At 39.4% G+C, this 12,777-nt stretch overlaps 1 pseudogene across 1 annotated transcript; it reads right to left on the bottom strand.

Annotated features, from left to right (window-relative positions):
* Positions 1-2,459: 2,459 nt before the first annotated feature.
* Positions 2,460-12,463, bottom strand: LOC117221532 (general transcription factor IIH subunit 2-like; annotated as a pseudogene). Its single transcript, XR_013033156.1, has 10 exons — positions 12,267-12,463; positions 12,101-12,180; positions 11,963-12,019; positions 4,998-5,142; positions 4,789-4,917; positions 4,549-4,718; positions 4,207-4,480; positions 3,880-4,129; positions 3,661-3,802; positions 2,460-2,736 (listed from the first exon to the last, which is right to left on the bottom strand). The product of XR_013033156.1 is annotated as a general transcription factor IIH subunit 2-like (transcript).
* Between the last annotated feature and the right edge of the window lie 314 nt (positions 12,464-12,777).

Below are 12,777 nucleotides of genomic sequence, written 5' to 3'. Positions count from 1 at the left end.
TGAAGTACCCCACTGGCAATTTTGCTATTTAATTTTCTATCGAAAATAGCCGATAGTATCAAACATACAAAGTAATATTTCGAGCACAAAAGTTTCAAGAAATTGTTGCAGCAGACGAGCTTCGTTGATAAATCGATTGCTTTTCGATGTTTAATATTAACTAGAATTCTTATTGCATATGGTATTATTAAAAAATCCCGTGGCTATTTCGTTGTAACATTTAGTAGCGGAAGTAATTAATAACGTCGAACATACGAAGTAATTTTTAAAGCACGAATTTATCGAAGAATCGTTACATCAAAAATATTCTATCGATGCATTTATTATTTCTAGCTGTTTTAATAATAATTTCGAGATAATAGGTTTTGTAAACTATTCTATTTTTTAAGCCGTGTTCGTTATATTATAATCCCCTATCGTTATCCGTATCCTAAACCGTAATCGTGATTCGTATAATCGTAAATTGCGTTACGACGTTCGTCGCGTTCTGTCGTGTTCTGTCGCGTCCTTTCGAATTTGTTCGTTTCGTTCAACCTGTGCCCGACGCCCGCCGATCGTCCTAGCCAGCGCCCGACGCCAGCCGATCGTCCTAGCCAGCGCGCGACGCCAGCCGATCGTCCTAGCCAGCGCCCGACGCCAGCCGATCGTCCTAGCCAGCGCGCGACGCCAGCCGATCGTCCTAGCCAGCGCCCGACGCCAGCCAATGGTCGTAGCCAGCTCATGACGTCAGCCGACCATTCTAGCAGCCGCCGTCACCAGCCGATCGTCCTAGCAGCGTCGCAATTCGCAATGTTTATATCGCGACACTCGCGTACGCACGCACACGTACATCGTGTGGGGTAAACGCCCGGGACCTGCGAAACCGATCGGCTACGTAATTTCGAAGGTCGCTCCGAAAGCGTTGACCTTCGGCTACAATAATTATAAGAATTTCTTTTCCTAATGAAACCACCTAGCATTCTCTTGCCCGTTTTACTATCTAATGTTTAAACAAAATTAACGAACACAACTCGAGATAAAGGCGCCTTGCGCCAGCCGGATTCGTCTCTCATTGGTCACTGTTTTTGTTAATAACTCGTGGACAAAGTCGTGGATTGCATTTTCGCTAAGGAAAAAGTTACTTGAAATAATCTCAAGAATCACCCCTTTCCGAGCGTCAACATAATAATGGGACACCTTGTTTATTAACCCTTTGCACTCGAGTGGTGTCTCTGAAGCACCACTAAAATTGTTGTATCACGTTCCAAGATAATTTTTATATTAACAAAGTTTAGATCTTTTAAAAATTGTTAAAAATGTAACTGTTGTTACGAGTCACCACAAGACTCAATTTCATATGCACAGAATACACTTTGTCATACAAAATGGAAATACTATAAGTCAGAAAAATTAGTTTAGATTTACAGTTAAAATGGCTTCGAGTGCAAAGGATTAATTACCACAAATATAATACAAATAAACACAATACAATAAGTAAGATCAGCTACTTTTCAACTTCTTCCGATTTTTATTCCAACATTTATCGGTACCATTTTCTTAGCCATAGAGTTGCACGGTTCATTAATATTACATTTACGGAGCACAAAAACCAGCTGTTTTCTATTAGTTTATAAAAGCAACAATAGGACATTTATTCTGATTTGTAACAAGTATTATTGTAACATTTGTCGTAAATTATATATTATATATAAATTGAATAAATAACTCATAAATGTATCTTTACGATATGAATAGTCGTAAATTAAAAAATTAGTAAATTAAAAAACCATCATTTCGACTAGTGTTAAGATTGTTCCGTATATAATGATTTACAATTTCACTTACGCAGCAAATTAACTAAATTAACTAAACAGTGTCATTCTTGATAACTTCGAAAACAAAATAGCGTCGAGATCCTTCATTTTCATCAGACAGTAAAGAGTCCTGTCTGTGCTGGTTCATCCGCTGATAACTTATCAATAACAGTTCGTGAATGATAGGTTATTTATTATGAAACCTACAAGAAAACACTTGTTAAAATTTGTTCATTGTGATACAAAAAGAAATGTGAAGCAGGTCACTTGGGCCTGCTTGGTAGATCAAACGATAAGGACATAACATAAGCGAAGCAAAAAGTAAATAGCAACTGACTAATAAATTGATAAAAAGCAAGAATGAAGAAATAGTTGATGGTTTTAGTAAAAGTAGAATATATACAAAAATGTTATGAGATTGTAAGAAACACAGTCTAAAGTATCCCTGTTAAATTCAATATTTAGTTTACTTCGAACTTAACATGTTAAAATTAATCTACCGAAATAACGACCACCTGCTTGGCTTTAACTTTTACACCTCATGCCACAAAAATCTTATTTCAGAAGAGGATCCGCAGTCCACTTAGAAGCAAATGCGACAAATGTTTCAAACAAACATAAATGAGAGAATAGAAACATGTTAAATTTTCATGGTAAAAATCTTACCTAATTTCGGAGATGCGTGTTAGAAGTACAACCAGGCGCGAGGGAAACGTCTCGCATACGAGGACACTTTGTCCAGGCAGGATGGTCATACGTAACTGAATCGGAAGTAGGTCGACACTGTGGAACCGGTCGCACTGGAGTACGATCGCAAACTAATAATGTGCTCTAATATAACGATGCTCGCTTCCACCTGCCCGCTAGCTAATAAACTTCAATCACCTCCCACCATGATTTTAAAGCGGCCGCGTTAACGCTTGAAAAACTTCAGGTTCCCTGTCTGAAGGAGAGAAAGAAATATCTCTGTATCATTCAGTTGTACACAAACGGCTTTTTAGGGACCTTATTATAAAACATTAATCGTTAGTCACAAACTAAAACAAATTCTGTTTTTATACAACGACAAACCAGGATTCTAGCAAATGATAAAGCGATTATTCCACATCAATAATCTTAAACATCACATCTTTTGACACACAGCTGTCGGTTATGGTAATACTTGAAGAATTAGGTTTAATTCTAATGCACAATTCATGCAAAGTTAACATTTAATTAGAAAAATAAGGAGTAATTTTAAAGGGAGTAATATAGAACTCTATATGACAATAGTTTTTACCTAGTGCAGAAAAAATAATAAAATATCATTTTAACATGTATTCTACTAAAAAGTATGCACCATACACTTTCTACCATAATCCCTTAAGTTTAACTTGATTATAATTAATCATATAATTACAATTATTCATTCATGGATATTACAGATTGCAATAATTTTCCCGAATGTTCAATCCGGTTAGATAATGATTATGATCCCTGGCATTTAATAGATTAATCATTCATCATTTCATCATTAATTCATTCATCAATTATAATCACGTCAACTTTATGGAAATTGATTTTAGTTCATTGGAGATATTAAAATATGAATTAGAAGATTATTCTCCAAATAACACGATTAACTCGTGTGTTGGAGGAAATGGTTCCTGTGAGAAAATAAATAACTACCATTATAATTACTTTTTGTAACTTATTTATCTTTTCATTTATCTATTCCTTTCTTGGAAAAGGAGATCTTCATATACGTGTATCATGAATCAATCAGTTCTAAGAATTTCTTCTATATAAAACTGATTCTAGATCACAGTATTCACTATTAAAATATTTAGCACAAAATAATTAAAATGATTAATATTACCCTACATACATTCAGTACATTAAGTTATTTCCGTGGACCTTTGATATGTATCTGGATTTGTTGCACAGCCTGGACACGTGTGTAAAGACTCGTGAATAAATATTTCACAGTCCAAACAAGACGTTTGATTACATTTGTTACAAATGTATATCTGTAAACATACATTTCAATTTAAATAGAGTTACGCGTGTATATATATCTTTACCTACTAAAAAGTGTGCGCTATACCTTTTTGTCTTTTTGGGATAAAGTCTTTTGGCAGCCATAACAAATTGAGGGTGTTCCTTCAAATGGTACTTCTCTAAATGACTCAACAGGGAATAAACAATAATAAGATCGAGCTAAATGAGGAGCAGATACCAAGGTGAGTCCACAGGCTCTACATTCAACAGGAAGTTCGCAATGTTTACTAAGGCACTGTGGACACAGATATCCTGTACTTGTAAGTTTAACAGTTTCATCTGCGCTCACTGCATGGCTGTAAAGCAAATATGTTGTTTCTATTATACAATTAAACAAATGTATAATAAAATTTTTATATGTTTATAAATTTACCACATGCACATTGCCATGAATGTTTCAGTTCCAGAAGACTGTAAAGCATGATGAGGGAAACCCATCTTTACAAGAGCAGCATCCAATCTGGTTGCAGCTGGTGGTGGATCTATGTGCATATTTAATTGCTCTTTGTAATACTTATCATCCAATGATCTCACCATGATGTGATATCACCATGCTCTCCACCAGTTGCTGTGGCCATTCTTTTACAAATAAATAACTCAGCAGCTAATCCTATCACGCTACACCTTACACAATCTGTTTTCATGCTCTAGAATTATAGTAAATTATTATTAAAATAACGTAAACAGCTTCTGAACTATGTACAATAACACATACTTGTATCGTTTCATTGATATCTCCAGGGTCACATGTTGTTAGAGCTCCTATAATTATTAATATTTCTTTACTAGCGATGGTAGAAGTCGCAAGGATTTTAAAGCTAATTCCAGTGAATTCTGTAACGATGGTTCACCTATTGGTTGAAGTTGTTGCATAGCATGTAATTTCTAAAAAGTAAAAAAAAAATGTATTTAACAAGACAGATCACTGGTTGATAATAATAAAAAAAGGATCTACCTTAATATGTTTTTTAGAGTTTCCACCCAAATCACTGATTTTTTCTGCTCTTTTATTTCTTGTAACAATTACTCCTAGTTGGCTTATAGGATTTTGATAAAAGAATTCATCAACAAAATCCTCTAGAAGCTTAAACCGCATAATGATAATAAGTAATATAAAATAATGCAGTAAAAAAAAATAATAACCAGCAATTAGCAAATATATACCTTTAAAGAACATAAGAAACGAGTTGGTTTCAGATCCTGATTGCCCATTGATTCAGAAACATCGAGAATTATGTAAAGGTGCCTCATCATCCTCAACCTGGCACCAACCTTCTTATCCATCTGACGTTTTCTTTTAGCATTGTTTCGGCCGCAATAGTTATTTCTGCCTGCTAAGTCACGACCTTGCGTATGACACCACCGTTGGTGTGTTCCGATGTACCGCTTGTCAGGTTTTTGTGAGAAGTGAAGACCCTTCCGTATGGCACCACCGCTGGTGTGGTCCGATGTACCGCTTGTCAGGGTTTTTTGAGAAGTGAAGTCCCTTCCGTGCGCCGTGTCCGAAATCGCCGCTGACCTCGCGGAAGGGACCGAACCGCCCCCGACAGTTTCTCGCTTTTCCCCCAAAAAGGATGCAGTTACGCAGAAGGGGGTGGGGCCCCAGCGTCTAGGACGCACTCCTTCGGGGTGGGGGAATGGGCCTCTAGCAATGACCCAAAGTGGACGGAAGTCTGGCAAGCACGCGGGAAAAACCCAAGGCCTGCGCTTGCACCCCCGATGACCGTTAGATTAACCAATTAGATGGTCCGCTCCTTTCGCCGCTTGGAAATTGCGGGTTTATGACACGGCTTGGTTCTAAAAACCGTTGGAAAAAATACGCAGGCCTTGCTGCCTGCTTGCCAGATGCGAATCCGTTGACCGCTGCGCCTACAATGGTGCTATAAATCTCGTTGGCCCGCGTCGCCAACATTCCGCCCACCTTGAACAAGCTGTGCATGTTCAAAATAATAGCTAATGGTTACGAACTTATCCTAAAAATAGAACTCACAATATATACAATATATACAAACGCTAACTACTAAATACAAATATATACAATATAATCTAGATTTTATCAATATTCGAATCATTGACATCTAATTTGGAGTCGATGTCATCAATAGGTAGCATGCATAATTTAGCAACTGGCCTCTTGAATATGCCATCCGCAGTTTTGACTGTCGCTACTCGTGCTCCACCATCAGTACCAAGATGAAGCTCCTTGATCCTGCCCAAACGCCAACGCAATGGTGGCAGATTATCTTCCTTGATAAGAACCAAGGTACCAACTTCCAATGTCTGTGGTGAAGATGTACGCCATTTAGAGCGCTGCTGCAACTGATGCAAATATTCCTTTTTCCAACGCTGCCAGAAATGCTGGAACATCTGTTGTATTAGTTGAAATCTGCTTAATCGATTCGTCTTAATGTCCGTGAGATCAGGGCTTGGTAATGCGGTGGGAGCATCACCTATTAAAAAATGCCCAGGAGTGAGAGGATTTAAATCATTTGGATCGGATGATATTGGACTTATAGGTCGTGAATTTAGACATGATTCGACTTGCGTTAACAATGTGTATAATTCTTCGAACGTTAGCTTTAAATGGTATTTGGCTGATTTTACTCCACTCTCCCATAATCCTCCAAAATGAGGCGCATGTGGAGGACTCAGTCGCCACTCTATACGCTCTTCGCTTAACAAATTCGAAATCTTTGAATTATATTTGTTACTATTTAACAATGTTCCTAATTCCTTTAGCTCGTTTCGAGCTCCAATAAAATTTGTTCCGTTATCCGTAACAATACAGTGGGATCGACCCCTACGTGCTATGAATCTTTTAAAACAATTCAGTAATGCCTCCGTGCTGAGATCTGTGGCTAATTCCAGGTGAACAGCTTTAGTAACAAAACATACGAATACGCACAAATAAGATTTTGTAGTCACTTTACTTCTCGTTCTTTCCTTAGTGAGAAAAGGACCCGCATAATCAATACCGCAGGTATGAAAGGCCCGTGTCACTCGAGCAGCAGGTAGCTCACCCATGATACATTCTATGCCCCGCGGATTTACTTTGAAACATTTTACGCAACTCCTAACTATGCGCTTTATATTTCGCCTACAAGCCAACGGCCAATATTTTTCGCACAGCGAAGCCGTTACAAGTTCGCTACCTGCATGCAAAAGTCTAATATGTTCATACCTGATAATTAAATCCGTTAGTGGATGCTTTCACGGTAGTATAACAGGATGTTTTTTTGAATATGCTATAGAAGCCTTACCTAACCTACCGCCCACCCTGATTAATCCTACACTGTCCAGAAAAGGGTTAAGCGAAAGCAATGTACTTGATCTGGGAAGCGATCGCGTTTTCTGTAGTGCGGATAGCTCTTCCGAAAAACCTTCTTCCTGCGCAAGGCGCAACAAAGTTTCTTCTGCTAAACGCAACTCTGCAATAGCTAATGCCTTTGTTTTGTAAATTTGATTCGACTTGGATTTGTGCAATCCCCGTAAATTATTAAAGAATCTCAAACAATAAGCAGTTACTCACACCAAACGTGAATAACTATAGAAAACCTTTTAAATATACTATCATCTGCTATTTTAAAAATAACCATGGTAGTATTTACCTGCCTCTCCTCAGGTGCGTCGACCATTTGGATCACTCAATGCCTGTATTTCCGATACCCTGTTGGCTACGAAAGTTTTCCATCTACTTGGAGATTGTTTTAGCCAAGTGAGCGTAACAGTAGAGTCCGACCAATATCGAATGCTATTTACTGGCATGCTTAAAGCACGCTTTACCTTGTCTACTAATTGAGCTAGTAGTAATGATCCGCAAAGCTCTAACCGAGGCACAGAAATTGTTTTTAAGGGCGCAACCCTTGATTTTGCACAAAGCAAACGCACTTCCCAAATACCTGACGTAGTCAAGGACCGAAGATAGACACACGCCCCGTAAGTCCTTTCCGATGCGTCCGAAAAGCCGTGTATTTCTGTGCTTTCAAGCTTACCCATTGCTACGCAACGCGGAATTTTTAATGAAACTAATTCCTGTAAATCATTGCGATACTGCTGCCATTGAGTGTGCAACTCCTGAGAGATCGATTCGTCCCAGCCTGTTTTTAATTGCCATAATTCCTGCATTATTATCTACGCCCGCGTGATAATTGACCCTATGATTCCCAACGGGTCAAAAATCTGGGCTATTTCCGAAAGAATAACGCGTTTTGTAACTCATCTATGTTTCACGAATGACAAAGAAAATCTGAATAGATCCTCGTCTGGTGACCATAATAAACCAAGTGTCTTTGGATCTTTATCGATACTAATTTCCTTATCCTCAACAGACTCTAAATTGTTTTTTAAAATGTTTGGACTATTTGTTGCCCATTTCCGCAACTGAAACCCGGCCTGTTCTAAAATATTCGTTATTTCATCCCTCAATTTTTGTGCATCCAAAATGGTTTCCGTACCGGTCAGCAGATCGTCAACATAGAAATCATTAATTATAATTCTACTAGTTTCCGGAAAAGGTTCCGCACATTCAAGGCCAACTTGGTGCAATACTCGTGTTGCAAGAAATGTTGCGGAAGCTGTACCGTATGTCACCGTGTTTAGTTCATATGTCTGAATCGGATCTGCCGTACTCCTTCTCCACAGAATCGGTTGGAACCGCCTATCTTTAACCTCAACCAACACCTGCCTATACATCTTAGCTATATCAGCACTCAAAACATATTTATGCAAACGGAATCTAATTAATATTGAGAATAGATTGCTTTGCACCGTGGGACCTACCAATTGTGTGTTATTTAGTGCAAGACCTGAAGATGATTTGGCCGAACCATCAAATACTACACGAAGTTTTGTTGTTGTACTGCTATGCTTATAGACGGCGTGATGAGGGAGATAATAATTTAACTCAGAAGCATTATATGTATCCGAAACTTGGGACATGTGTCCCAGAGTCTCATACTCATTCATGAATTGAACATATTGTTCCCGCAGTTCAGGCTGCCTGACCATTCTTCGCTCTAACGCAAGCAAACGCCTTTCGGCTTGGTCGCGTGAATTGCCTAACTTAGTAAGGTTATCCTTGAATGGAATGCTAACTACGTACCGGCCGCTCGAATCCCGATGAGCTGTTTCTAAGAAGTGCGCTTCACAGTTATTTATTTGATTATTAGTACGCGGTAACTCTTCTATCTTCCAAAATCTTTCTAGCTGTCCTTGCAATTCGGAATTTGTAACTACCTGCAAATTACATCTATTCGTGAGATTCAGCGCGTGGCTAGCTGGCCAGGTCAATTTTCCCCCTAAAACCCAACCGAACTGAGTCTTCTGCCATAATAGCTCAGACCCGGCTTTGTGTTGACCGACACACAAAACCTTCCAAAATAGACCAGCGCCGACGAGCATATCTACTCTTCTGCAACTGTCGAAATGTGAATCCGCCAGAAATATATTTGTTGGTACTGATATTGCTGATCTGTTTAGAGGCATATTAGGCATGTCCTCCGTTATATTATTGATAGTTAAACAAGAGATATTAGTCCGAAAACTATAGCATTTGGAAAACAGCTTTAACTCTACCCGACCTTTGATTGAGTTCGGAATTCTTCCTAATCCTGAAACCCTCGTTTTTACTGGAATAGATGGTATTCCCAATTTTTTGCTAAATTCGAGCGTTATGAAATTAGTTTGAGATCCGGAATCTAATAATAATCTACACTCCTGCTTTTGACCCTTACAATCTTCTATATAAACAATGGCAGTCGATAAAATGGTATAGTCAACAGAGTCACTAGCAATATTTGCGATGTATTAGGTGACAATTCCTGCTTATCATCATTCTTTTTCTCAATATGTTTAAACTTACTATCACGATGTAATAGAGAATGATGCCTCCTATCACATACAGAGCAATTCCGTCGGGTACAGTTCTGTACCCGATGCCCGGTTTCCAAACATTTGTAGCATCGTTGAGAGTTTTGAACTATTTCCTTTTTGTCGTTAAGATTAATCTTCTTAAATTTGTCACATTTGTATAATGGATGATTACCGCGGCAACATGAGCATTGTGAGCTGGCACTAGAAACGTGAGTAGTCAACTTTTCAAATTTACGAACGCCCGAACCTTGTGACCGCCATTCAAACCTTCCTGCTCCTACCTGCGTAGTTGCAATATTTTCGAGGTATCGCGACCTATCCTCCGCGAATTCTACAAAAAGTTTAAGTGTAATCTTCCCGGAAGAAGTTACTGTCTGCTTCTCCCATTCTCTCAAAGAAATCACATCTAATTTTCTGGACAGTATTTGGACAACCAGGGCATCCCAAACTTCTGTAGGACTGGCCAATGACTGTAAGGCCGCTAAATGATTATTCGCATCATCTATAAATTCCCGCAATGTCGCTCGCGATTGTTTTGAAATTGGAGCTAAATCCAGCAACGCATTGACATGATGTTTTAACAATGTCGTCGAATCCTCATAACGAGTTTTTAAAGCATCCCATGCCAACTTATAATTAGCATGCGAAATTCCAAGAGACTGAATAACACGAGCAGCCGCTCCCTGTAATGAGGTATGCAGATAGTGAAATTTTTGAAGATCAGATAATAGATCATTGCTATCAATTAGCGAAAGAAACGTGTCCCGGAATTTCACCCAGTCGCTATAGTTACCGTCAAATGACGGCAGCTGAATAGTCGGTAATTTTACGGCTAGCTGTGCGGGGGTTACAGGGGAAGACACGACAGATGAGAATTGCGAACTTGAGGATCCTTGAGTTTTACCCGATGACCGAGCAGATGCAATATACGCCTCTACTTCCGCAATTAAATCGAAATATGTAGCCTCAAATACCTCCCGTTCGATCTCATGAGCAGCTGCCGCTTCTGTGCCCATTACAAGCAATTCAATTTTGCTTTTCACTTTATTGAAGTTATCGTACAATCCCGAATTCGCTTCAAGCCTTTTTTGCAATGAACCTATAGAAGTTTCAACCGTGAGTTCTTTAAAGAACTTTTTTAACCGCGTAAGCGCTGCCTAACTAAAGCGCTCACTAACTAAAGATTTTAATTCAGCCTTCATGATTACAATATATAAAATACGCAAGTCGAATCTGTTGGAAAGGACTTACTCTCAGGACTAGGACACCGGTGATGCTCACTCCTATGGACCGATAGCCGTTATGCCCGATGACAATTGCTGCGATGATGAATCAGCAAGCCGTGCTGGTTCCCCATATGATGAATCGCTCCGATGAATTGATTCGGTGAATCCTTTCCGAATTGTGGATTTTGTGAACTATTGTTACACCCGTTCCCGCTGGACCTTGCTGCTCCTCTTCACCTTTGATAGATGTAAAGGTCCACTGAACCGCTTGGCACCTCTGTCCGCAATCACCCTTGTATCTCCGACCGATATACAATGTCATCCAGTTGACACAAAGTTGCGACTTGATATATCGCCTGACTTCTCCTGAATCGATGATCGGCAGGGTCGTGATGTGAATTGTAGAAAACAGTCCTGTTCCGATGGATTGCTCAGATTCACTTAACGGACCGCTGCTTGCACTTCTGTAACCGATTGTTGTATATCGAAATCCGAAATCTGGTATCCGGCTCGAAGGACCAATGTTTCGGTCGCAATAGTTATTTCTGCCCGCTAACTCGCGACCTTGCGTATGACACCACCGTTGGTGTGTTCCGATGTACCGCTTGTCAGGGTTTTTTGAGAAGTGAAGTCCCTTCCGTGCGCCGTGTCCGAAATCGCCGCTGACCTTGCGGAAGGGACCGAACCGCCCCGACAGTTTCTGCCCCCGCAGAAGGGGGTGGGGCCCCAGCGTCTAGGACGCACTCCTTCGGGGAGGGCGAATGGGCCTCTAGCAATGACCCAAAGTGGACGGAAGTCTAGCAAGCACGCGGGAAAAACCCAAGGCCTGCGCTTGCACCCCCGATGACCGTTAGATGGTCCGCTCCTTTCGCCGCTTGGAAATTGCGGGTTTATGACACGGCTTGGTTCTAAAAACCGTTGGAAAAAATACGCAGGCCTTGCTGCCTGTTTGCCAGATGCGAATCCGTTGACCGCTGCGCCTACAATGGTGCTATAAATCTCGTTGGCCCGCGTTGCCAACAAGCATTGTGAATAATATCTGCAACTCATGCTTCCAAAAGGCCATGATCATCTTCCTTGATTGCCTCCCTAAATAAAAAACAATTTCCATTATTTACAAGCCAACAGAATACATGTAAAGAAAGAACATATCAATAACTAAATAAATACCATGTCTTTTCATAACCGGTCTCCCAACGATATTCTTTCTCTTCTTCGTCATCAGCCATTTTTCAATTTCTAAAATAAACCTACAATAAAAAGAATATATAATTTGTTTTAATGAAAAACCATAATTCAAACGTATTTTCATAAGTCTATCTAAAAATATACTCACTTTAATGGTTATGATAAACTAAATCAACATGAACTAGGTTAATGTTGTTTATACTACTATTAACATATACAATGGACTAAAATCACCGTTGGAGAAAACAATAACAAGGTGATCCCATACTTTCAAATTGATGATATCGTAAAGTGATGTTTACTAAAAAAAATTCTTTGAAAAGTTAACATTAATTCATATTAATGTATGCACATACCGAACCAATATTTTTCCGCGTGCGCTCGGTAAATACAGGAACCTATTATTTGAAATTTCTCCTCGTAAATCAGGGGAAACGGATCGCCAATAAAAGCGAAGCGTGGGCGTATAAAACTTGAATTATATAGCTAAAAGAAAGAACAATTAATCATACACCACTCATAAATCTGTGCGCAATGACCAATGACTATTTGCGAAATCGTCTTGACATTAATTAACATAAACTTGCCTTTTCTATACTCAATACAGTGCCGGAACATGAGAGAACCTGATGAATTAAAGCGGCAGATTTGCGATTCCG

The sequence above is a fragment of the Megalopta genalis genome, chromosome 4 (assembly GCF_051020955.1).
Source record: "Megalopta genalis isolate 19385.01 chromosome 4, iyMegGena1_principal, whole genome shotgun sequence".
NCBI classification, from domain to species: domain Eukaryota; kingdom Metazoa; phylum Arthropoda; class Insecta; order Hymenoptera; family Halictidae; genus Megalopta; species Megalopta genalis.
This window is presented reverse-complemented; position numbering and strand designations above follow the sequence as displayed.